The following is a 27,484-nucleotide window of genomic DNA, read 5'->3' as shown; positions in this document are numbered from 1 at the left end:
ATTTGTGCCCTTGTTACCTAGCTATTAATGCTCACAGTAATGGAAATCAAAAATTACTAGAAGGCAAATAAGAAACATGAAAGAGATCTTGGTGGGACAATTTGATAAATTGAAAAAGCAATTGAAGCATACAATTTTATCAAAAACAAAAAACAAAAGAAAGGAGTTTAAGTTGAATTTTTGAAATAATTCTCAAAATTCAGGTCAAGAATGTCAGGGGAAAGTATCTAACGCTGAAGTTTTTGATTTAAAGGGAAGTGTCAGTCAAATAATTTTAATATTGAATCTATATTCAAATGTTAACAAGCACAGTGGCAGAGGGAATTAATAGTAAAAATTAATATGGGTTGTGTGTCCTAAAAGAAAAGATAATAAAGGGATAGTTGTCAGCTCTCAAGGTAATCCAAAAAAGAAAAGGTAACTTACCTTTTCTGTAAAGTTATAGTAGCCAAATCTTGATAATTGATATCTAAAGTATCAGATACTGCAGGTATAGTAGGTTCTGAAAGTACCTCTTCCCTTCCTTTTATTCTCCTGAAAATTAAGGATATTTCTTTCTGAGATCGTTTCTTTACCCCGTTTTTCCTTCTGAAGCAGAGTCCATTTTATCACTGTTTGGGTTGTGGTTTTTACTTTTATTCCCCAAGGTCATTCCCACATACCATTACAGTTGCTAACAGCTCAATAAAGAAAATAAACTGTTTACATGTTGCTATATAAAAAAATTAGAACATCTGAAAATAAAAAGGGCACATAGAAGAAATAAAAAGAGAGCCATACCACTAAGAAAATTAAGCTCAGAATGATGAAGATATTTGATGAAGAATTTGAAGGAAAATATAAAGGACTTCAGAATCAGTACACAACTGATGTAGAAGGTAGCAAAGTGCTAACAGATAACAAAGAAAGAGGCTTTGGATTCTTATTTTGGCTCAGTCTCTGAAAAGAAGATACATGTCTCACAAGAGAACTGTGAAGAGAAGATGAAGAGGCACAACTGAAGCTTGAGAATGATAAAAAACATGTCCAGATAAATATTTAATTGAATTAAAATCCCCTGGGACATATGACTTATATCCCAGGATCCTGAAACATTTTGGCAATGGCCTGGGCAAACTGTTATATATTATTTTTTTAAAAATCTTAGAGAACAGGTAAAATGCCACATAAATGGAAGAGGAGAATCCATATCTTCAAAATGAAAAAAGGACCTGGGGAACAAAACCAGTGTTAGAAAGTAGAAACAATGAAATTTAAACATAGAAATTGATCTATAAGTACTTGAGAACAGTGCAATAATATACATGTCAGCATGGATTTATCAAGGAAACGTCTTGGCAGACTAAGTCTATCTCATTTTTTATTAGGGTCAGAGTCCCCTGGATTTTTCATCCTTGAAATAAAGGATGAAAGGATAGGACACCCTTATACAGCAGGGGTGTCAAACTCACATTGTCATGTATCTGGACTTTTTTTCCCCTTCACTAAACTGGGCATGGGCGTGGCCAGCGTGTGACACATCCGGCTTGCCGGTGGGAGTTTGACAGCCCTGCTATACAGGAACTACAAGTGGTATAGTCTAATATAAACTCATTCAAAATCTTCCTAAGAAATCTACTAATGTAGATTTCGAATCAAACCTGCCTACTTGTCCTCATCCCCAGGCCTTAGAAGGCCTAAACCATCAAGTGCAACTCTGTTGGTAGCCATAAAAAGAGTGGGGTTTTTTGAGGGGGATGTGGTCAACCTTTTGAATAGTCAGTAAGCTCCAGCAAGGAACATTAGCTACAAACCATTTTAAAAATAAGGCAAGCTCATAACAGTTTCATACAGATAACCTTTTTTTGCAAGCTTTGGAATCTCTGAAAACACATCATGGAAATGCTATCATTTTTCAGATTTGCCAACTTCCCATCACACCTGAAACCACTTTCAGTTTCTGAAACTGAAGTCAAAATCTCAGCAATAATTTGTAATGACTTCTCTTGTTACACCACCAATAGTCAGCAAAATAGTGGTCATAAAAAAAATTGACACATGGGCTCCCTGAGGCTATTTATTATCCCTTACGATTTAAAAGACAACGGTATAAAGGGTTTGTTGTAAGTGTTTGTTACAGTTTTGAGTGTGTTTGTGTGTGTGTATGCGTGTGTTTAAACTGTAACATCTTTAAGATTCAGTTAAGATTCATATTGTTACAGAAAATTTCCAATAAAATTATTAGTAGAAATTTATGTGGGGCAACAATTTTATTAACTGAACAACAAGCCAGCACATTTTAACAACAGATTTTCTTTTCAGAGGCAATAGTTATGTGTTGTGACCCAGCAGGATCCGGTTGAGCTGCTGATGGACTCGCGAGGAACCATATGAGTCTGCTCTGGACGATGGGGAGGACCCTGGACAGGGTTCAGACTCAGAGCAAGGACCAGAGAGGCTGGTTGGCCACCAGGAGGCGCCTGAGGCATGGAGCAGTGGGGAGGATCAAACACAGTTTGTCCCTGATGCTAGATTGAGAAGGGCTGAGAAACAGAAGCAGCAACTCCGTAGGCAGACTCACAGATGATTAAGCACAGGTGGTTGTTGATTGGCTCCTCCAAAGAGAGATTATAGGTGAGGCGTTGGGAGGGGACATTTGCAGGAAACAACCATTCGAATTAGTGCTTAAGAAAATCTTTATGTGTATTCTAGCCATATCTGTTCATTTGGGCTATCTGGCTTCCTTCATTTGAACTATCTGGGTTGCTGCAGAGCACTCTGTTGAAAATGAGTTGCCTGGGCCCTCAGCCAAAGGATTCATTATCTCAGTAATTGAACAGTGGCAAACAGCCAAGCCTGTGTTCTGGTTTATTCACAGGCCGGGGGGTCAGAACAGTTATGTATCCTTCTATTTGGTGATATATCACTACATGATTTCTAAAATCAATAAATTTGTTTCATTGGGTCATATTTATTTCTGGAAAAAGAGGGAAATTAGCTGAATATGTGAAATTCTGTACAAATCAGGCAGTGGTGGGTTTCAAAATTTTTAGAACCTCTTCTGTAGGTGTGGCCTGCTTTGTGGGAGTGGCTTGCTGGCCATGTGACCGAGTGGCTTGGCAGTCATGTGACTGGGTGAGCATTGCCAACTTGTAAAATATGGTGAAACTCACTTAACAATGCTCTTGCTTAGCAACCAAAATGTTGGCTCAGAAACTCTGGCATTTGAAGCACGCAAGTCTTAACGCGGATAGTCAAGTTACAAGATCCTTGCACCCATAACCCTTTAGGGAAAAAAACACAGGGGTGTTCAAACTTGACAGCTTTAAGACTTGTGGACTTCAACTTCCAGAATTCCTCCTCCAGTCATGTTGGCTCAGGAACTCTGGCATTGAAGTGTGCAAGTCTTAAAGCTGTCATGTTACAAGCTTTACAAGCTTGCACCCCTAACCCTTTAGAAAAAAAAACCCAGGGGTTTGAGACTTGTGGACTTCAATTCCCAGAATTCCTCCTCTCGCTCTTCATCTTGATGGTGTGCGGACAGGTGGAGGGGGAGCTGGAACTGGTTCTAAATGGCACTGTAGATTTGTGGAACCTCTTCTATAAAAGAGGTAGGCAGGAACCCACCCCTGAAACAAGGGCAGAAGATAGAAACAAAGAGGAATCAAATCAGAATACATAACTATATCTGTCACCATTCTAAACTGATGCACATTCCAATGCTCTTTTTGATCCCTAATCAAAGATGTATTGAGGTTTATATGAACAAATACACAATGTATGAAACCAATTTTTTTATCTTCAGGGAAACACTTTGTGGATGATCTGTGTATCAATTTACAATATCAAATTTTTCTTTTTCTTTGAGAAGCACCTATTTGCACATAAAGCATGGTAGCAAATGAAAAGAATGTTGCAGTACAAGTAGCAGTATTGTCTGTGTGTGAAATATCCATTTGAAAAAGATGTCTAAGTTTCTCTGTGGAACTTTGAATACAGGCTACAGCTCAAAACCTATAGCCTTAAGCTACAGACTACAGCTCAAAACCTTAGCCATTTTTCTGAGCTTTTTAACATCTGTGTAAACCACTGGATGAAGTCATCCAGAACCTTGGAGGTGAACGTAATAAGTATGATGATAATACTCAGCTTTATTGTTCCTTACTTTCCAACTCCAACAAAGCTATCAATGCTCTTGCATATTATTTAACATGATTAATGGGCTGCAACAGACAAAAGCTGAAATTAACTACCAAAAAGAGGGACCGTTGATAAGGAAAACAATGAAATCTGGTATTGAAATGGATGCCTAGCCTTGTTTTTTGTTTGATTTTTATCAATTTTAAATAGTATTGTTTTACTTTATATTCTGTACCTTCTTTAACACTTGAAACTCACCTTGAATACTGGAGTTAAATCCATTCATTGTGTGTGTGTTTGTGTGTGTCTGTGTGTGTATCTTCCTCTTATAAACAAGAGACACACACACACACACACACACAGAGAGAGAGAGAGAGAGAGAAACAGAGACAGAGACAGAGACAGAGAGAGGCAGAGAGAAGCAAAGAGGCAGAGAGAGAAAGAAGAAAGTTCTATGACAATGTACAGAACAAAAAGATCAACTTCTAACACCTTTTCTCAGGCAAAAAGACATATGAGATGAGTTTCAGTACAGAATAGCATACTTTTTCTGGTCGGGATGTATATAGCACTTTCCTCTGTGTCCTTTTTTGTGGGGTTTTTTTATTATTCCTTTGGAATATGATGAATTTGTTGTTCTTCTGAGCTAAGGCAAGTTTGCCAATTCTTAACTCATGGGATTTAGACTGCTTTCTTGATTCAGATACTCTGCTCTAAGCTTTATCTTTGAACCCAGCCTGAGAATCAAACCTAACCCTTTCATAAAGTGAAGTCTCTGATTGCCTTCCTCCACCTCTGTTTTCAACCTCCTTTGATTTAACCATTCTTAAGAATAAGTTTATTTAGTTGTCTTGTTAGCTTTGCTCATAAAATTATTACCTTGGTTTTCATGCTAAGTTGTGTTTTGCAAATAGGGCCCTCTACACATCTAAATTGAAGTTTTGAATCATTTAATTTGACAACGTTAATTGAATCACCTTCATCAAACAGATTTATGAAACAAAGCATGGACTTGCTTTGAAAAAAAACAAATCAATTCATTTTGAAGTATGTTGTACCTTCATGCCTTTTCCGTTGTTTCTCCTTGTATACTTACAGTCAATGTAAAATTTTGTAATTTCTATTCCATATACAGAAAACTCAGGGCAAGGGACAAAATAGTATGACAAGCTCTTTGACTTTGAGAGAAGTGATAAGCAATAAGACTTATCACCTCACTGAACTATCTGCCAATCAGAAATCTTTTGACGTGACAAGGCTAACATTTTTAGGCCGTCATTCACTTTTTCAACTCTCAGATTCTTTAATGTGGTAACCACAAGTCCTAATTTTGCTTGTATTAATGGAATATTTCACTGTCTGCGAATTCAGTAGGCAGCTCACTGGAGTACTCATTATTCTACAGATGTGGTCTAGGCTGCCCTTACTTTCAAGTTCTGCCTGAATAGAAAGAGTGAAGACTTTGACAAGGAGTAAATGAGCACCAAGCCAGAGCGATTGGCCAGTTGCTTTTCTGCTTTATATGGTAAAGGGCCAGGACTATAAATCTTTCTCTGAACTAATTTATTTCTGTGCCATTTCATCTCATTGTGCCTGCTTCCTCTCCTAATTAACATAGAGCAGGGGTGTCAAACTCAAGGCCCGTGGGCCAGATCCAGCCCACAGGGCTGCCCTGGAAACAGTGGACTGTCCCATGGCGCCTCTGCCAGCAAAAACAGAGCTCTGTTTTCACTGGCAGTAAGTTGCAGGAAGCCATCACAGCCGAAAACGGAGATCGGGAGCCCGTTTTCACTGGTAGAGTGCTCAGGTCACTAAAGGCATCCCTGACCTGAGTGATGTCAAGCTGGCCTTGCCTACCCTGACCACATCCACCCTAAGGTCAAACACAAACCTGATGCAGCCTCAATGAAATTAAGTTTGACACCCCTGACATAGAATATGGCCACAAAGCCACTGAGGCAGATCAAAGTGGGTCTTTTTCCTCTTAGTGCCCCAGAAAATCTAGTGATCAGAAACAACAAGATACAATCCTGTAACAATTCAAAAAAAAAATAAGTGGAAAATCAAGTAGTTATTTTTAGTACCATTTTTCTAAGATTGTATTTTTAATTTAGACTACTGTAGGCGGTTTTCTGCATTGATTCAACCAACTTCTTTGTGGCTTCTTCACTAAGCAATTTAGGGCCCTCTCTGATGACTTTTCCTCATCTCTGATATCCCTATAAAAGGATGTTGGGGTATGAGTGTGAGGAAGAAGATATTTTAAAATGTATTATAATATCTTTGAAGATATCTACCTGAAACCAGGAAAAATCAACATTTTCTAAAGGGTCTACCGTTTCTGCTATTTTTACCCAAGTCTGCCAGAAAGTGAAGCAAACGTTTAATCTCAAAATGGCTTAAACTGAGTTAAATTGCTCCGGAATCCAGAATCATAAAATTGAAGCTTATCTTTCCGTGCTTGAATCTTGATTCTCTAATTCAATTCAAATTAAAACTGATTCACACAGGCTTACTGGCCTATTCACATGCAAGCTAAGATATATCCATGTGGATGGTGGTGAAACTCCGCTAGCACAAGAAATTTAGGTGCCTGACAAATTTACTTATTTTGAAAATTGTTTTCTCAAAGTGTGTTTCTCACTATGTTGATTTTGCAATAATCAAGACATGCAGGAATATAAACAGTACGAAAAACTACAGGTTCTTTTATAGATTATCACGGTCTTTTTCTCTTAATTCATGACATTATACTGGGTATTTAAATATGAGGCCAAACTGACAAAGGAATGAACAGGTAGGCCTACAACAATGGCATTTTGTTCTGATCATTGATCCATTTATTTATTTGAAATAACAAAGATGCAGTGACCGGACAAATAATCCCTCCTAACATTCAAGGTTTACAATTGTGCATTCACTTCTAAACCTCATGAGCCAATAATATAACATATTAGATAATTTGTGTACTCTCATCATATAGTCCTGAAAATATTGTTCAGTATATTATTGTTACATGTCATATATTATGTCTGTTCTAATCTTACAAATTTAATTTATGTAGAAACATAATTATTGTACTGTCCTAAAATTGCGACTTATATTTGAGGCCTTCCCCCTTGATTTTAATGTTTGTAATTAAAATAATTGTATCCATCAAAAACGTACTCTGCAATTTGATTTTAAACACAATGCTTTAATCTAGAAAACACAAAAGGTAATTTAATCTATTAGTATGAATGTATTGCTATTCAGTGTTGTTTATTATCAAGGTTATACAGATTAAATCTAGACTTTTTAATTGTTTGGCTCAATAAAGCAATGTGCTTTATTTCCTTCCTTAATTCTTCAGCAGTTTTCAAATGAGGTTCACAATTAAATCATATCACTTATGCAGTAACATAATACCCTATGAAGTTTCTACAGCTTGAGCTTAGATGACTCATCAGGCAGAAATCAGAACAATTCCTAACTGTGTTTAAGAATATAAATCCTATGAGCAATAGACATATTCTCCTGTTTAAGATTTGTGAACAGAAGCAAAAAAGACCTATAGAATGGGGGTGTAAAGTAGTCAATATGTTGCTCATTCATTTCAATGTGCCATTATTATTGTTGTTGTTTGGTTGTTGTTAAAATATACATGTCATCCTCAGAGTTCAGGTTTTCTTTTGGTTTTTTTAGATTCTGAAAAATGTCAAAGATGTCTAAGGTATTTTTTTCAAATATCATAATTGCTTGTCCAGCCAACCAATTGTTTAGACTGGATTTGGCATTTTTACCCACCTATGGGTAAAGGATCTTGCTTGGTGGCATTAAAGATATCATTGCAGGATATATGCACAGCCTGTTTCAAATAAAGCTGCCTTTTGCAAATGACTAATGGTGATTTTGTCAATGTCGATGGTATTCAAGCAATACGCCAGATGTTTTTGATTTTCACCCAAGACACCTATCATTAATGATACTATTTTTGCTTCCTTTTGCCAGAGTTGTTCTATTTTTATTTCCAGGTTTTTATATTTTGTGATTTTCTCCAGTTCTTTCTCTTCTCTTCTGTTATCTCCAAGTACGAAAACATCCACTATCCAGAATTTTTGTTTTTCTTATTGACAATTATTAAGTCCAGGGTGTTATATGGCAGGTGCTTGACTGTTTGAATTCTAAAGACATATGGATGTGTACAAATCTAAACTTTAAATTGGTTTGGTAATGGTGATATTTTCCATCCAGCTTTTGGGCATTTTCTCTCTTCTCTGCAATAACTGAACACAAGCTTTTTTCTTTTCTTGCACTGTCCTAACTTTGTTGACATACAATACTATTCTCTATCATGCACTTTGGATGATATTCATTGTGTTAGTAGTTTACATGACTATAAAATTAATTATAGAAAATAGACCAGAATGATTTGTGGCATTGAAACAATGTGATCCACAATAAACAGTTATATTTATACAAATGGATTGAATTACACATGCCAGAGCCTAATCCAAGCAATTTAGTGAAATATTTGGATGTCATCCCAGGATATAATTTTGTCTTTCAGTAATATTGGTGGACAATGAAACATTGGTTTATGGGGTGCTGGGGAAAGACGTAGAACATTGAAAAGCCTAATCAGAAAGTAAACTGCAAAAAAAAAAAAGGATTGATTGTAATGATATACAAACTATATCATTAGACATTTTAAATAACTGATATATAACTAATGTTTACTGAAATCCTGGAGCCAGAGCACTCAGCCATTAATAACTATCAAGCAAATATATGGCAGTTAATTTATTTTTGACTTACAGTTTTACAGCTGAGCCAAATGGCCTTTCAAAATTCTCCACCTATTTTTTAGGCAGAGAAACCATGTAGAGATAGGTCATATTGCTATTTCTATGTTGTATGCACACATATTCTCAGGAGTATAGGTAAATCGAACGATTAGCTAATGGGAACAAAATTCCTAAAGATGCAATGCTCTAATTAAATAGAAGTCACAAGTGGATGTTTTATAATTTTACAATTAAAATGCAGTACATTCTGCAAAAGTCAAATATTACCTCACTTAACTTTTTGTCCAATCAGGTCAAAAACAAAAACCAATATCCCTTCATCCAAGAGAACCAATCTATAGTGTTTAATCCTTCGTATGGTTCTGTGTTGCTTGACAACTGGACACAGCAACGCTGCTATTTCTGGCCTGCTGGCACAGTAATTAGAATGCAGTGTTGCAGGCTAACTCTGCCCAACACGAGGAGTTCAATCCCAACCAGTTTAAGGTTGACTTAGCCTTCCATTCCTCCAAGGTTCGTAAAATAAGGCCCCAGGATTGTTGCGGGCAATATGCTGACTCTGTAAACCACTTAGAGGGGACTGTAAAGCACTATGAAGGGTCTATAAGTCTAAGTGATATTGCTATTTCTATTTGTACAGAGGATAAATTTTAAAATTTGCACCAGTATTTTTAATTCCCTTAGAATTTTATAGCCAGTATTCCCAAAGCTCAATTCAGCAATAATTCCTGCATTATTTTTTCTAAATGCAACTTTACTTGACTGCATTTTGAAATCTTGTAAGAAGAAATATAGTAAAGAAGGTATGAATCAGAAACTCCCCAGTTCAAAATTTCACTGTTTAAATTGCATACCTGGCCATACAATAGTTTCCATCTCTCCATCTCTCCTTTGGCCCCTTTCAGATATGCTTTTTAATAGACCTAGAAAGAATGTGCAAATGCAAATGGGCAGCTCAAGCTATCTTTCAGAAACTCTCTCTTTGCAATTCAGAAAGCCATGATTATGTCTTCACAAGTTTGGATTAGTCTCAACAATGCTTTTTTAGAAAAACTGCCATATTGAGGGAATTTTAGATGAATTCCCTTTTACATAACTGCATGTAATGCAGCTCTCAAGAAATAGCTTTTTTAATAGATGGAAGAATACTAGATTATTCTTTTCTTATAATGCATACATTGAAATCTCATAGAAATTCAGAGTGGTAAACAAGGAAGTAATCCTACAAGCTCATACCGTTCCCATTAACCTCTATCTCCAAGCTATACAAAATGAGTCACCACAGGCCTGAATCTATTTAAATGACTTTGGTGTAATTTCCTGATTCAGAGGCACTAATGCCACTAAAATCATTTTTGAGTCAAGAACTTTGTCACAAAATAAAAAGTGTAATTATGCTACTTACTTGAGGAGCAGAGAATCAGCTCAATTTGAACCAGCATTTGCCTGCTAAATTCTTCAAGTCTCTGACTGTAAGCTGTACAAATTTTCCCACAAAGCATTTTTGTGAGATGTGCTCCCCTGCATTGGTGAAGTACTCTCATCAAGGCCAGTTCTAAGTGTGAATCAAAGGCCTTGGCATTTTTCTGATTCCAGTATCCCTAAATTAATTGGTTCTTTTACATGCCCAAATTACCAAGCAGGCAAGATGTATGTGTTAGTGTCCTATTTTTCACAGTATTCTTTCTTACAGCATCTTACCACTTCTTGGGTTTCCTGCATTTCATTTTACCGGTAGTTCTTGTTTACCAACTGCCTCATTTGCTACCATTCACAGTTATAACCATCATGAAGAAACTAACTTTGCGACCAATCCTCAAATTTATAACCTCAGCAGCAGTGGTGGGTTCTTACCGGTTCGGACCGGTTTGACAGAACCGGTAGTGGTTTGGCAGCCTGGGTCGCTGGAACAGACAGCGACCCAAGACTTCCAACCCCTGAACTGGTTCTCTGGGGCTGGTTCTCTTGGTTTTTTGGGGTTTTTTGGTTCTGCGCACACGCAGAACAATTTCATTTCACAAATTTATTTATTTTTTCATTTTTTAAACATTTTGCGCATGTGCAGACCTATTTATGTGAACGTGCATGGAGCAAAATTGTGCGTTCACCGAACCGGCAGTAATGCCAGCAGCTACCCACCCCTGCTCAGCAGGTCTGTAAAGCAAAAGAAAGAGCATAAACACAGTAGTGGTTTCTTTTAGCGACTGCTTCCTTTAATGACCACTTGCTGGTTCCAAATGTGGTCACTAAATTAGGATTAGCTGGAATAGAAGTCATAAAGTTCTTTTTTAAAAAAATTCACACAGAGAAGCAGAAACAGAAGATTTATGAGAACACATGAAACTGAAAACTGCAATGACCACACTATCACCCCCACCTCTTGCACTGCTACAGTAAATGATCAAAGAAGACTTAAAACACCTGTGGATGAAGTAAAAAACAAGACTTTTTTTTTTTAAAAAAAAAGATTTCTGGGGAAAATGAAAGCTATGTTTTAGGACAGTATTTCTTCACACTGTGTTTCACTTGCGGAAAAGTATTTCACTTTTCTGCCCGATATTCTTTTGAGCATAATGCTTTTCCATGGCTAGAAAATTCCTTTCCAAATTATCCCGCTGATAGACTCAGTTGAATCGGGAAGGACATCTTGCTTTCTGCAAATAGATAGTCTTGCTAAGTGTATACTTAGCACAACACATATTGAGAAAGCACAGAAGAAAGAGGCATTTGCCAGGTCTCTCGGTATAAATGGGGCACAGAATCCCCTCTTCAGTGTGACTATGGGGTCCCACATTAAACTATAGATCACATCGTGAACAGTTGTAAGCTGAGGGCATATAACAGTCTGTAAATGGTTTTTTAATATAAATAATGCTGTGCTTCTATGGTTAGATGGCCTAGATATTGGTATTTGAATATAGATCTTTTATTTTCTTGTGCTTTATTGATCTAGATGAAATGTTATTATATACTGCTAATCCATGTATGATATGCCATACTCTTAATAAATAAGCTTCTGGTTGGACATAATGATAATGCTATTTGATATGAGACCCATAATGTTATGATATTTAGGGATTCTATTGGGGTTTGGGAGTATTTGAAGGTGCTGTGATGGCGCAGTGATTAGAATGCAGTATTGCAGGCTAATTCTGCTGTCTGTCAAGGGTTCAATCCTTGCCAGCTCATCCTTCCATCCTTCTGAGGTCGGTAAAATGAGGACCCAGATTGTTAGGGGCAATAAGCTGACTCTGTAAACCACTTAGAGAGGACTGTAAAGCACTGTGAAGTGATATGTAAGTCTAAGTGCTATTGCTAACATGCAAAGGGATGGCCTTTACAAATCACTTGTTTATATATGAATAATGTATTCAGACATATTATCGCCTAGAACATATTATTAATATGCTCCATCAAATACATAAATCTGTTTGCAGTGAATTTAGTGTGTCAGATCTAAAGAGATATTTGTTCCACTCCTTACTTTACAAGATAAAATCATTTCCAAAGTAGGGCTGCCTTATATGCTGCATATAATTTCCATATTCTTCGACCTTGGGGTTCACAGAGCCAAATTTTCAGAGTTTTCTTTTTAACTTTTGGCGATTTTTCTGAGTCTATCAATTTCTCATAAAGTCTCTCCATAGCAATTTGAAGTGTTTTCTCTAAAGATGACCTGAAGTATGTTAGATTGCCTCAATGACTTCTTGACCATCTTTAACCATTGTTAAATAAAAGAAACAGAAATTCTCCCCTCTGTAGCGTCAGGAAAAATAAGAGAAGAAATGGGAACAGATACTGTAATTGTGATATTTTAGTTTCTGCCCTTTGGGGTTACAAGTTTGTATCTTTATTAAAAAGGCCAGGGACTCCTTTGAACCAAAGCAATTGATGGAGATACCGAAAAAATTGTAATATGTTACCAGCTCTCCATTTCAGGTCAGGTGCAGCAGTAGTTAAAGATGGTCAAGAAGTCATTGAGGCAATCTAACATACTTCAGGTAATCTCTAGAGAAAATACTTCAAATGGCTATAGAGAGACTTTATGAGAAATTGATAGATAGGCGGACAGGGTTGAGTGCAAATGGGGGCAGAGCTATCATATTTTATTGACCTGAAAATCCTTACGAGTGGAATTGTGTAAGGAGGACAAAAAGAAGGCTCTAAGCTGAGGAAGGAAATAGCTTTTGTTGTTGCTTAAGGAGATAAAAACCAAAACCATCTTTCAGCTTTGAAAAAGAGTACTTAAGAACTTGGTGAGCTTCCTGAGGAATAATTGCACTGGAACTGAATGGAACTTCTAAGGAGGATTTTCTCACTGGCCCAGTTCTGGGATGCTAAGGACAGGGGGGTGGGGGAGTGTTTGATATCCCTAACTGAGATTACAGTATGTCTCATTCAAAATCATGGGGGGATGGGTGTAAGAGAATCATGTCTCTCCTCTATAAGTGTCAAAATATTCCCCCAGGATCTTGTCAATAAAACAACATTGTCTTTGATGGAGGCCAGGGCTGCTGGTGAAAAACCCACTTGGCAGGATTCAAACATTTGTTTCATATTCATGAAGAAAAGCATGCTGTGGATCGAAGAACAAGATAGCAACATTAAGACTAGTCAGGGCTGAGGCAACTTCATACAGAAAAGCTCTTTCACAAACTTGAACTTCTTTATATTTGGTGCATAAAGCAGGATCTTCACTCCTTGGAAGGGTTGGTGGAGAAAATAAGAACCAGTGTGTAGGAGGTGGTGCTCAAACATTAATGTGGGTAATTTCCAGTTTTGTTTGCTCCCAGGCAATCCCTACATCCAGATGAGAGCAAGTACGACACATCACTCACTTCAGCTAGCACAAAATGCAGCTTGATGATTATTTTTCAACAAACATCAAAAAGTGTAAAATGAAAAAGTGGGACAAAAAGCAGCCAAAGTGGGAAAGAGACAGGGCAGCAGACATAATAGTAATAAGCTATATTATCTACAATATATCTATTTTAAAAAGTATACAGAACTTTCAAGAGCTAGTCAAGAAACAATATTGTAAGGACACTGCATAGATAGATCAAAAGAGAGTGGCTTTTAGTCATTCCAGCTTTAACCCTTTTCTATAAATAACAGAGAAAGGTAGAGAATAGGGCCTTGGTGATACCTTCTCTATTTTGCACCATAAGAGAACAATTTGGTGGATGAGAATAATATCCAACAGATGGATGCTTTGTTGCTATCAAGGTGGTACAAGTAACATAGAAGAGAAGAAATATTCCATTAAAAAAGCAAAAGTTTTGGATTTAAAATGGGAATACCAAATGAAAATGCCAACTGTGTTCTTAAATGATTAATATTTGTTTTAGCACTGTTGCTTAACACTGTTCAAAGAATATTTTTTAATTCATAGTCAGCTGTTAACACTATGGGCTAAGCAAGGTTGCCATTTCAAGAAATGCAGCATTAAGATATATTGTTATCTTGATGCTGCGTTGTAAAATCACTAGAAATGAGATCAGAATGAACAGCCTATTTCTAATCTGCTTCCATTTTTAATAAGTGTTGCATTTATGTTCTCTCTTTTCTAATGTATACAAAAATTCTCACCTTACATTTTACAGTATGTGTCATACTGTGAGTCTGTTTCTAAAAAGTCAGCTGTTTCATATTATGGGAATATTCTCCAGTTTCTCAGTGAAAATGTACTTTAAGTAAGCATTTTTAAGACTGCTAGAAATCGAAATAACTATTGACAATCTATTCAAGCAGGCAACAATAATCGAGACTTTACCTCCATGCTGTCACTCCAAAATATTTCTGTGGCTATTGAAAGAGATTAATTATGTTTCTCTGCCAATTTCATGCTACTCAGAAAACCTTAGTGCAGACAGTTGTCAGAGCAGACAAAGTTAAAAACTATATAAATAAAATACTTTTAGTTACTGCCATGGTGTCATTATGGCACATGTACTTTCTAAAGGGCATATTTGTTCAACTAGCCATCAATCCATTTCAACACTTTCAATAAAAAAATAGTCTGTCTCAAACAAGTATGTAAGTGACATGTTAGAAAGTAATCAAAATATAAGTAAAAACATGGAAAAATATTCTCATTGCAATTATGCTTTCTTTTGCCACAATAGGATATGTTAAATATATGAAATATGCAAGATGTATGTATGAAATCCTGGTGGAGAAAAGAATCCAGAAAAGATGGAAACTCCTACAAGGATCAGGTTACATGATTGGAAAATTACAGTGAGAAAGGAAGACTACCTTGACGGAAATATGTTGGAGCTGTAGCCTATGAAAAAGGGGTTGAACCAGTGGTGGGATTCAAATAAATTAACAACCAGTTCTCTGTCCTAATGACCAGGTGGGTAGGCGGGGCTTAGTGGTCATGTGACTGTGTGGGCGTGGCCAACTCAACATTACTCAGGTCGATGGGCACTTTGCCTTAGCTGTTACAATGTAATAAGGGTTAACCGGAGAGGCAGTTTCTGTAAGCAGAGCAATACAGATTAAGCTAGAAACAACACCAGAATGTTTCATTCCTGCCTTCCTTACAGGATTAGCCCTGTAAAGCGGGGAAAAACCAAAAGAAGATTTCTTCCAACAACCGGTTCTCTGAACCTTTTAGAAAGTTAAGAATCGGTTCTCCCGAATAGGTGCGAACTGGCTGAATCCCACCACTGGGCTGAACAGTGAGGTAACATTCAGAAGCAATTCAGGCAGACATTGAACTATAAGAATGAGAAGTAGATACAGCACAAGTACACTTGCAAGATTCTGTTATTATAGCAAATTCCAATAAAAGTAGGTTAGCATTCTTATGGAGTTGATTTTCCTGCCTTCCTACCTAGTGCAGTGATGCTAACCTTTTTGGCACCAAGTGCCCAAAGCGCGCGTGCACATTGCCAAAATGCAACGGCCTCCGCCACTGTGCATGTGCAGGTGCCCATGCCACTGTGCATGCATGCATGTCTCCTGTGTATGTGCCCCACCTCATGCATGCACACGCATCTCCAGCTCATGAGCCCCATCCCGGGGCATGTGTGGCAGAGACCCTAAAAACAGCTGGCCAGCCGGAAGCGCGCATGCATGTGCAGCAGAACTGAGCTGGGATGACAGCTTGCGTGCTCAGAGAAAGGGCTCTGCATGCCACCTCTGGCACATGTGCCATAGGTTCGCCATCACAGACCTAGTGGGACTGACACTAATGATAGGAACTATTATCCAGTAGAACAAGCTGTCCTTGTTCTTCTTCTTCACTGGAGGCTTTCAAATAATGGTTGAACACTCGTTTATCAGAGATGCTTTAGTAGGTCCTAGTCTGAGTAGAAGACTGGACTAAATGACCCCAGCTCCATGCTGAATGATTCCCTGTTACTATAAATGTGCTGAATCAAACAGCCTATTAAGTTATCATAATGTACTCTATCTTGGTGGTTCATGAATAATACTACCTTAAACCTGAATTCTGTGTCTTTGAACTTTTTATACTCCTTGTAGGGAAAACTGGCTTAGGGAAAGGGATATTTTGCATGGAATAAATTATTTTTTTAAGGGGCACATTGGCTCAGTGGTTAAAGATGCTGAGCTTGTCAGCTGGAAAGCTGAAAACCCAGATTCAAAACCAGAGAACTGCACAACAGGTTGAGCTCCTGTTAATTGCTTCAATTCCTGCTCACCTTGCAGTTCAAAAGCATGCAAATGCAAGTAGATTAAACAGATGCCACTTTGGTGGGAAGTAACAGCGTTCCATGCACCTCAGCACATACAGTAAACATGTTGGTTACATGATCATGAAAATGTGTTCAAGTAACGCTGGTTCCCTCTGCTAAGAAACAGAGAAGAGCATCACTCACTAAAGTCAGACATAACTTGAGAGGGAAAACCTTTACATTTTTAATTTCTTTTTATAAGTTTACTTCATGAAAACAAGAATAAGGAATCCCTGTACAGTAAGTACACAGAATAAAAACAGAAATGTAAGGAAGCCATGTCCTCCTTTCTTCTCCCCTCCATCACTAACTATATCACTGTTTCACTCAGTTAGTTATTTTTCTTTAATTTATTTTCAACTGAAACAAAATGAGCAACTGAAGGGGACATGTGACTCTGCACTAACTCTGGCCCTTCTTGATCAATATTAGGCAAAAACAAATACATTGCTCTCATACCAATACCAAACCAATCTAATCAAAGAGTGTGTCTACTAGCCTGGACCAAGGATTCCCCAGTTATGTTGAATGATAGATTTAAGAAATAAACACTTGTTCACACTAAGCATTGCTAACGATTAATGTAACTTCTGTAATACCCACTTAAAATCACCACTATATATTTAAATAGATCTCAAAGAGGGTTCAATTTCATTTTGATATTTGACAAATTATAGAACATTGGTGGAAATTTATAGTGAACTCTATAATTTACTGCTGAAAAACAATGTACAGTTAAAACATATTATTCTTTCCTGCAGAAATACCATTTTTTCACAATTAAATCTACAATTAAAACAAGCTTGGGTGTTTAAAGGTCTACTAAAGTCAAATGTGGTTCTATTTCACTTTTTCTCTTTCCTTTTTCTCTTTCCTAGTCAGACAATGTTCTTTTATTTATGTCAGTTTTTGAATTTTTATGACTCATTGTCAAGAAAAGACAGAGGGGAATGGTGTTAAAATATGTTGAATTACTCTGATTCTCACTATTTGGAGATCACTTGTGTTTAGAACGCAGATTGGAGACTATAATGAAAATATCTGAGTTACAAATATAAAACAAACTCTGAGTTACAAGTCTGAAATAATGTCATGCATGAAAATAATAGGATTCTCCCCTTCTCCCCCTCAAAATAGATGGTAGGGCTGAATATTACTTTACATTGTTCTGGAGCAAAAAAAAAGTTCTTTAGAAATCATGAAACATGCATTTAACACCTGTCTGAAAATTCATAAAGCAGTCATGTCTTTTCCTCGCATCATGTGGAAATACACATGGAAAAATATATTTGGGACCAATATATTGGGAATTGCCATCAAAGCAATGCATAGTTGTAATGGTCTTCTATGAACCTGAGAAAGAGGATAAGTGTTTTTTTTTTAAAAAAAATACTACAAATTCAGAACATCCTTTATCTAATCAATCGTTAGCTAGATTTCCTGCTCATCAAAAGGCTGTTAGCAGCTTAAAAAAAACTTTGCCCTATTCAAATTCAGAAATAAATGTGATCCTAACAGTGAAAATATTTCATTGTCAAGATTTATATAACATTATGCTGTCCTTCCCCATTCAATAAAAGATGTAATTAGCTATCAAATTTTGGATAACGATCCTAATTGATAATATGCTGATGTGGGTCAGGTGAAGAGATGACAATTAATGAACCCTGACTGGACTGATATTATTATTAGACTATATTATGCCTGTCACGCTTTAGCATAAGACTGTGCTCGGCAGGTCTGATGTTTTAATTAATGTATAGGGAACCTGAAGTCTATTGGCATTCAGAAAATCCAAAACCAGAGACTCTAGCAATCAAAATGCCTCACTGGGACTCATGTTTATCTCACAATATTCTGGAGTATCTATAACACTCTTTGCTCCTATACCCCATCTCTCCCACTCATCTCATGTTAGCCTTTTCTGTCTATCTAACCCTATACGTGCAATAGGGACAATACATAAACATTGAACGGCATGAAGAAATAGCAGAATTCAGATATCATTTCTTTCTGGCTGTATGAAGCTAAAACAGCGAGTTCCCTTTTCTTGCCAAATTTCAGTACAAAGTTTCAAAAATGCATGGGTCCCATTGATAAAGCAACATCCATACACTGAAATTATAAATACATAATGGCTATCTGGTAAGTATATAGCATTTTATATTTTTCAACTGAAACTGAATGGCGAGCCCAAAGAACTTTAAATAGGTGCAGGAAATATATTTTTAATTTTCCGGTTTATAGTCTAAGATAAAATGTTTCTGCATTTCTGGCAAAGCAGCATTGTAAAACTAGCTAAGGAACAATTTGAAACTCACAGGGATGTCTCTTAAATGTCATATTGAGAAAATGGATAGTTGATCACTATATTCAGAAGGCCTGAAGAATTTTTTTTTAAAAAATGCAGATATTATACTTTTTTGCATCTGGAATATAAATGATAAGACTAATAAGAACGGCATACTTAACTGGATGCCCAGTTTTAACAACAGACATTTCCCTTCAAAGAACCAGTGTTTCATTCTCAGCATATTGATGGAATTATAATTTATGTAGAACACATTTCCCAGGTGTTCTGACCGAGATAGTAAATGGAGAATATCATATATATGACATACTGCTTTCCATTAACCCCCTGGCACCAGCAATTTCACCCCACCCGTTTACTAAAGACTAATCCATTTTTCTCTTGGTACTTAGCATTCAAATAAATTTCTAAACTTTTGGTGCCAAAATATTTATACAGTTTTTGGAAGAAGAAAGGCATGTGGCAGTTTTGATCCTTTGCCAACAATACCTCTTCTTATGCCAAATTAAGAATAATGACAAATATGGTTTTCAACCAAAAATTTTCAGGTTACTACATTGGAGCACATCCTTTCAAAGGAAGATAATGCATTCTCTGATTCATGCAGTTCAAGGGCTGGATTCAACCTGATCCTTATGTTTTTCTTGTTTCGCTGCCTTGGAAGTCATTGCTTATTTATCTAATGTTGCAGCTTCCCTTGACATAAGCTTACCTCATAGTGTCCCTGGCCATGCCATCAACTTCTTTGTGCATGGAAAGGCATCTTTGTCTTTCTATCCTGCCCCCTTCCAAGAGGTGAAATAGAAAAGCTCCGCATCCTTTTCATTCTTTAGAACAAATCAACATTCAGAGGCATTAAGCTAACTTGTACCCAGTATGGAAGGAAGTGCATACTTAAGAAAAATAGAAGCTAATGCTAGAGTTCCCTCTAGGTGGAAATTTCTGAGCCAGGATTAGTCATCCCATGTCTAGCAGAATCATAGAAACTATATGCAGAAAAAGCCATTCAATATTTTGAAATTTTAAGTAATGCAAGGGGGATTTTGTTTTAAGCAGGGGTAGCATTAGCAGCATCCATTTTCAGCTGTATTTAATTTATGCTTATATAAGACTTTTCTATAGTATGATCTGAACATGGTGAATTCTGTATCAATAACTACATTGCAATAGATACCATGTTTCCCCGAAAATATGACATGTCCTGATAATAAAGCTATGCCACATTTTTCTGGTGGGCAAAAATATAAGCCCTCCCCACAAATAAGCCCCCTGGACAACCCCCCACCTATGGCCAGGCAGAGTGCTGCTCACCAACCTAGCGATATCCCAAGCCGCAGGAACCAGGGGGAAGGCAAAGGTGATCACGTTGCTTAGAGCCTTCAGAATACCCCTAGGTTGGTGAGCAGCTCTATGCCCAGCTGAAGAGAGGGGTTGTCGGGTGCTGCTGTCTTGCGAGCGGGCTCCCAAAGAGCAGGGCACAGCCTCATGAGTGAATGGCTGTGTTGCGCTGTTGCAGCAGCGCAGCACAGTAGCTATAAAGCGACCACATTCATGAGCAGCCTCCTTTCCATCCAGGCACAGTGCCATTCACTGACCTAGGGGTATCGCCAAGCGGTGTGAGCGCCTGTTCGCCGCCGCCTGGCTCCCACAGCTTGGCACCTTGGAAATGGCAGCGAATGGCGCTCTGCATGGCTGGAGGGGAAGTTGCGCAAGCGGCTGTTATGCTCTTGCTCATGCGCCTGCCAGCCTCGCGATGCATGGCCCAGCTCTCTCCGCAGAGCCAGGGCACCTCCACTGCTGCTGCCGCCACCGCATATCTTTTTCTGCGGCTTCCAAACCGAGTCTTCTGGCAGTGGCCGCTCTGGGCATATGCTCTATGGTTGTGGGACAGCTGCCAGCAGAGCCCGCTCACAAGAGAGCAGCCACCCGGCAACCCCAAAACAATAAACCCTCCCCTCATAATAAGGCCCAAGCCATATTTTGTGTGTAAAAATAAAATAAGACCCTGTCTTATTTTTGGGGAAACACGGTATAATGAATCATCATCATCAAGGTGCAGTACAAGTCACAATAATTATGAACTTCCATACAATAAAATTAGTTCACATCTCAGAAGCCAGACCAGCAAAGAGATTGAGTTCGACCAAACCTTCACCAGAACTTTTATTGCTGAGATTAATGAACAGTCAATTAGAAAAGAGCCAGACTATTATATATATAAACATTTTGAAGTTATGAAGCAGATGGTGGACTGCACCTTCTGTTTACATTCTGCAACTCAGGAATGTAATCTAAAACACATTAGCAATCCCACCCAAAAAAACTAAAACTAAAAAACCTTTAGATTTTTCTCTGACTAAATTCTAAACTGAAGGCATTCATTTGGAAATGAGGAATACTAATAATAATTGAGTCTATGAAAAGAAGTCCCACTAACCATTAAATAAATCAGAAAATAATGTTGCTGCTTTTTAAAATCACCATACCAAGTAGAAGCCACTAAAAGATTTGCAAAAGTTCAGTTTAGTTATTGTCTGAACTACAACAGTTGTTTGGGTGGTTGAAAAGATTTAAAAATGGGCTTTCTCAATCAAATTATGAATGAAAACCAAAAAGAAAATCTGGTCTTTAAAGAATGTTAACTCTATTAAATTGCATGCAAATTTATACCCAGAACAGAAGCATTGGAATTAATGATATGGTGGCCTAGTAGTGAAGATGCTCACCTCCTACTTGGAAGTTTGAGAGTTCAATCCTAGGTTGTGGCAGATGTTTCTCTCTCTTGAGGCACAAAGAAAAAAATCTGCAGTGAGCTCCGTGTAGATGTCAGGAAGGGCATCCATCCAGAAAATGCTCTGCTCCATTCAGTCACCTCAACTCTGTTCTGAATTAAGGGATTACAGGGTCATAAAAAAGGGAGTTAGTAGAAGCATTGAAATGAATTTTTAATATAATGTAATAGCTTCTTACAAAACTTTCAATGTTTATTCAGACCATGGGGGATTGCCACAAAATGATAAAATAATGGGCCTCACTTTAGGTTCCCAGATGCTCTAGCTATGTATCTTAATTATTTTTCTGCCTTCTTTTCTCTTCATCTTCCAGTTATTATATCCACATTTCATATCCAATCCCTGATAATATTGTCTATTAATAAAGGGTATAGTGGGTTGAAAGAACTGCATTTGCTTTGTTCTTTCCAGATCAAACCCAGGAGATTGGCAGATCACAATACATAACAAAATAAGACCAGATGGGGGAAGCAGATATCATGCAACAAAGCCGAGCCAGTATTACGTGGCTATTTCTTCCTATTGATCTGCTGTTACTTCCAAATGCTCCCATTCTTTGGCTGATTCACCTTCTTTCAAACTGTCCATTGAGGTAGTGGCAAAGATTGGGGAACAGAACTATTCCTTGCTATAGCAAGAAGTCTGTTTACTTTCAAGAGAGAAATGGAATATTCTGATAATAAGAAAACTAAGAAATTACCCCTGGTAGGAAATGAACTTGACGACCCTAGAGGATTTTCTTTCTGATGCCTATAATTCTGTAATTACAAAGAGCCAGAGCATCTCAATGCCCACTTGGAGGGGTTAATTAGACATTCAGATTGAGATCATGGTATATCAGCAAATGCTAATTCCTCTTCATCAGGACATACGGTTATGTACTCTCTTATTTTTAGCCTGGAGTGGCTATTTTTCCCACAAAGATAGAAAAATTACATATTCCCGCAATATGTGGCAATTTGTAATACTCTCAGGGTCTTTGGATCCTCTTAAAAAAATCACAAGTACTATGCTTGCATTAGTTCTGGTCTGACATGAATAGCTATTGATTTAATGGAAGATATAGAGGATAATCTTCTTGCTATTTTGTACTTTGTTTTCTCAGAAGGCTTTGAAACCACTCTAGCACTGATTTGGAACTATTGGTATATACCAAAGACCAAGGAAAGAATGAAAAATGTAGAGTAAGTATAATTTTTTTTAACTAGGATAGAAGTTACACAAGGCAATACTTATCCCATAATTTAAATGTAAACATAGCATATTATAGGTGTACATTCACAAGCAACTCCTCTCAAGTTCAGAAAGACCTCATCCTGGAGACAAGAATACAGATTGAAAATTAGCAAAGTACAGAGAGAACTAGATCACTCCTTAGAAGACAATGTAGTCTGTGCCCAGTTGATACAATTGATTATATATTATAAGCGGAATTCACAGAAACAATGCACCAGGACTGGAGATTAAGCTATTGATCCCAACAGAGAAACATAGGTCAGGATTAAATTTCAAATCAAGTTGCAGCTAACTATCTTCATTTAAGATAGTTACTCCCTTGTTTAGCAAGGAGTTTCATTGAGCATTTTTGTTCTGTTGTCCAAGCGCTTGGTGGTCATACCTAATTATCTAATTATCTGAATGATCCAGCTGTTCTGATGGTGCCCAGAGATGATTCCTGGCTTGGCATCTCCTGAGGTTGACATTCTACTGGTTCAACTGCATCAACTTTTAAGGAGTCTATGTCCTATACTGATAGGAAGGAATGTAACACACAAACAAATACAGAAAAAATATCTTAAACCATCTTAGAAGTGAGCCAACAACATAAAATACAAACAACTTAAAGTACTGCTCAGTTATATACTCAGGTTGGGAAGAAAAGAATCTGTTACATCATTATCATAATTAGAACATGATGGCAGACTATACTAAATTATTGTATCAAAGGATCATTTCAAAAAATGTACTTAAGTCAGATCACTTGTAGTTCCCAGTTTACACTATGAATAAGGTTCCTAGAATATTGCCAAAATGTAAAATGTAAAGCAGATAATATAATAAAATATAATCTATTACAGGTCTTTACAATATTTCTTGTATTTATATATTATATGATAATGCCATGTCATTACAATTCATTTTGGAATTGCCAAAAACTATAATCAACATTTCTAGCTGACAGAAATGAAGCAATTAAATATTTGAGTCTATTAAATTGCTCATGTCTAGGTATCCCTGGCACATAAAAGCATCTTTGTTCCTTTCAATGGAAGGAACTCTTCTGCACATACCGGTAGTTGCTTTTATTTAGATTATTTCAGATGTCCATCCCAATTAATGAGGTACTCTTGAGCAAAAGAAAAATCTAAATATATCTTGGTATTTCTGCAGTGTTAATCATCAGCTTGACTGTGGCATTGTATTTTGACTTTTTAGTCCCTGGAAAGTAATCAAGACAAGTACTAGAGTACCAAAGTCTTCCATGTCTGAAATAGTGATTGATTGATTAATTGATTGATTTATTGAATGATTGATTTATTGAGTATGTTCCATCAAGACATTGTCAGCTTTCAGAACCCTAATAGATAAATTTTCTCCATGACAATTGATCTCTAACTTGGTCTTTCAGAACTTCCAATGGTACACTCATAGCCACTACAACTGAATCCATCCACCTTGCTGCTGAACTTCTCTTCTCTTTCTTAGTATTTCCCCCCACCATTAGGGCCTTCTCCAGAAAATTAGGTCTTTACATAATGTGTCTGGAATAGGATAATTTGAGCCTGATCATTTGTGCCTTAAATGGAAATCTCAGTTTACTTTTTAAGATAGGGTCAGGTTTCCAAAAGATGCCCTAATTAATCTGAGATCTGACTCTAGTCGAAAATATGAATGGAATGCATCCTCCCCCCTTTCCTCACCATGGCAACTTTATGAGTTAGCATATATATTTGTTTGTTTATTGAAGTCCAACATCACAGTTCAAAAGCATCAATACTCTTTCTCTCCTGATTTTTCAAAGTCCAACTTTTGCTTCTATGGAGTGTCACAGGGAATAGCATAGATGGCACGATTCTAATTCTAATCTTTGCATGCATAGACACATCATAGCATTTGAATATATTTCAAGAACTAGTCTGCAGCATATTTCTTGACTGCTTGTTTCTTTACTGTTGATAGTTAATTATACAAGGCAGAAGCTCTTTATTTTGGGTGGGGGGAGAGACTTTTTGGTGGTGCATGATGGTGCAGTGGTTGAAATGCAGGCTAACTCTGTCCACAGTCAGAAGTTTGATCATGACCAGCTCAAGGTTGACTCAGCTTTCCATATTTCTGAGTTGAATAAAATGAAGATTCAGATTGTTGGGGAAAATATGCCAACACTGTAACTGTTTAGAGAATGCTGTAAAACATTATGCAGTGCTATATAAGTCTAAGTGCTATTGCTGTTATTCTGTCCTAAGAAAAAGGAAAGTGTGAGAAAACTCAAAATAATCATGTCTTGTTTTATTTATTTGTATGCCATGGTATAAAGTAGCGTAGAGAGAAACTCTGTCTAGGTATAAGAAATGGGGAAAAATAATTACTGTTCTTAGGGGGGAGAAAGAGATGCAAGCTCTTGAACTCTACTACTAAGTTCTTCTATAAATATTAGCCAAACTCCTACTCTCTTTCATCCTAAACAACTGCCAGCTTTCAAAATAATTACCTGATAAATTAACTTTCATAAAAATATATTAGTTTAGAAATGTATATTCATTTTTTCTCTGTAACAATCCTTGGTGTTCTTAATACCTACTGGTACTTATTTCACATGCCTTGTTCTTTCTGTCAAGAACTCATAACAATGCTCAGAAGACACCAAAACCAGTTAAGATTTACTTAACTACAGAAGGGACATTTTGTTATGTTTCAGTCCAGACTATTATCTAGATTATTTCTAAAACTATTGGAAACATAAAAAAGAAAATAATAAACTTTATCCTTCCACTGTAGCCATTTTCACCTATGACAGACCTGTATCTAAGCCATGCAAGTAACTCTTCTACACCATCACTTGCATAATGACCCTGCATTCTATGCATCTAGAAAGCATTTTCAAGGGCAGGTATAAAATCCAAAGGTTTTTACTTGAATGAGAATCTTGCACTATCAAGGATCTTTCAATGGCATTTCATCTTAGAACATGAGCAAGTTCATATTGGAGCATGCAATCCTTCAAGAGCCCTGGACCAAAACCATTTAGTAGTTGACAGATTAGACACAGTACTTTGTGGCTTTCCCAGTTGGTCCATCTAATGTCATTTGAAGAAGGCTTTAAAATATTTGCTTTCTTTTCCCTTAATTGAAGATTTGGATGTAAATGCTGATCCGTTACTTGGTTCACTAAAATATTGGATTGTTTTGCCTCAGATAGGATTTCACTGAAACTGGCTAATTCTAAATTTGCTGTCTAAATATATGGGCTGGCATGGTATTTATAGCACAATTAATCTTGGGAAGCAAGTGGGATCGAGCATTGTTAACAAGCATATTAAATATAGATAAATGAATTTATTACAATGTTCTGCAGCTGATGCCACTTGGGCACTTTCCAAATGTGTTTCATTTCACCACCCAAAATTTCAACCAATGTCTAAAGTCAATTCTGGATTTTTAAAAATGCATAAAAATGTTGAATATTATAGCTTTACTTGTTTTCTCCAATTTGCATATTGTACATTAATGTGGTCCATTGTAGTTATAAAGTTTATAAAAGGATATTTTCCTTCATGCTTCCTATTACAAAAAAAAAATAACAGAAAATGGATAAAGGTTGGCTTTTTAATCAGCTCCTTACATATTATTGAATAGAATTCATAAACATTAAGCCAATTAGAGAAAATGCATTATCTATCATTGAGCATAATTTTTTTTAATTTTTGCTAGCTGATGTTTCTAAATTTATCATTCTTTACAAAGGAATGCTGACATCTAAATTGTATTAAGTCAACAACAGATGACAAAACCTATTTATAAACTGATTTATAACTCTAGCTCAAGAAATCATTCCAGACTTGTGACTTCATTCAACCATTTTTCTTATGTATTTATATGATTTATGTCACACTTTTCTCCCTATAGCTAGGTCGACCATGTGTGGACTGCAAAATCCAGAAAACCATTAGGGAACAAATCACAAGACAGTTAAATAATAATGAAACTAATGCTTAAATATATTGAGATAGGCTTTCATAGCTGGTTGGACGGTGCTGGGCTCAGGGTTTAGTGTATTGTGAACACATTTCTTAATGCCTCACTGACAACTATGGCTGACATTTTCAGACCATTTTGCCTCTGAAGGTTACTGTTCATGGATCTTTTCACCTCTGAAGATGCCAGCCACAGCTGCAGCAAAATCTCAGGAAATTTATTCTCTAGATCAGGGGTGTCAAATTCAATTTTATTGAGGGCCACATCGGAGTTGTGTTCGACGTTGGGGGGCTGAGGTGGCTGTAGCCAGGATGGGCATGGCCAGCTCAATGTCACTCGTGTTGGAGGGCACCTTTGGTGGCCTGAATGTTCTGCCAGTGAAAGCAGCCTCCCGAGCTCCGTTTTTGGCTGAATCATTTGCAACCCTCTGCCAGTGAGGCTCATGTGCAGCTCTCCCAAGCTCCATTTTCGCTGGCAGAGACACCACAGGCTGGTCCTTCACTGTTTCCAGGGTGGCCCCACGGGCCAGATCAAAGCATCCTGCAGGCCAGATTCAGCCTGCAGCTCTTGAGTTTG

Source organism: Thamnophis elegans, chromosome 8 (genome assembly GCF_009769535.1).
Source record: "Thamnophis elegans isolate rThaEle1 chromosome 8, rThaEle1.pri, whole genome shotgun sequence".
In the NCBI taxonomy this organism is placed as follows: Eukaryota; Metazoa; Chordata; class Lepidosauria; order Squamata; family Colubridae; genus Thamnophis; species Thamnophis elegans.
This window is presented reverse-complemented; position numbering follows the sequence as displayed.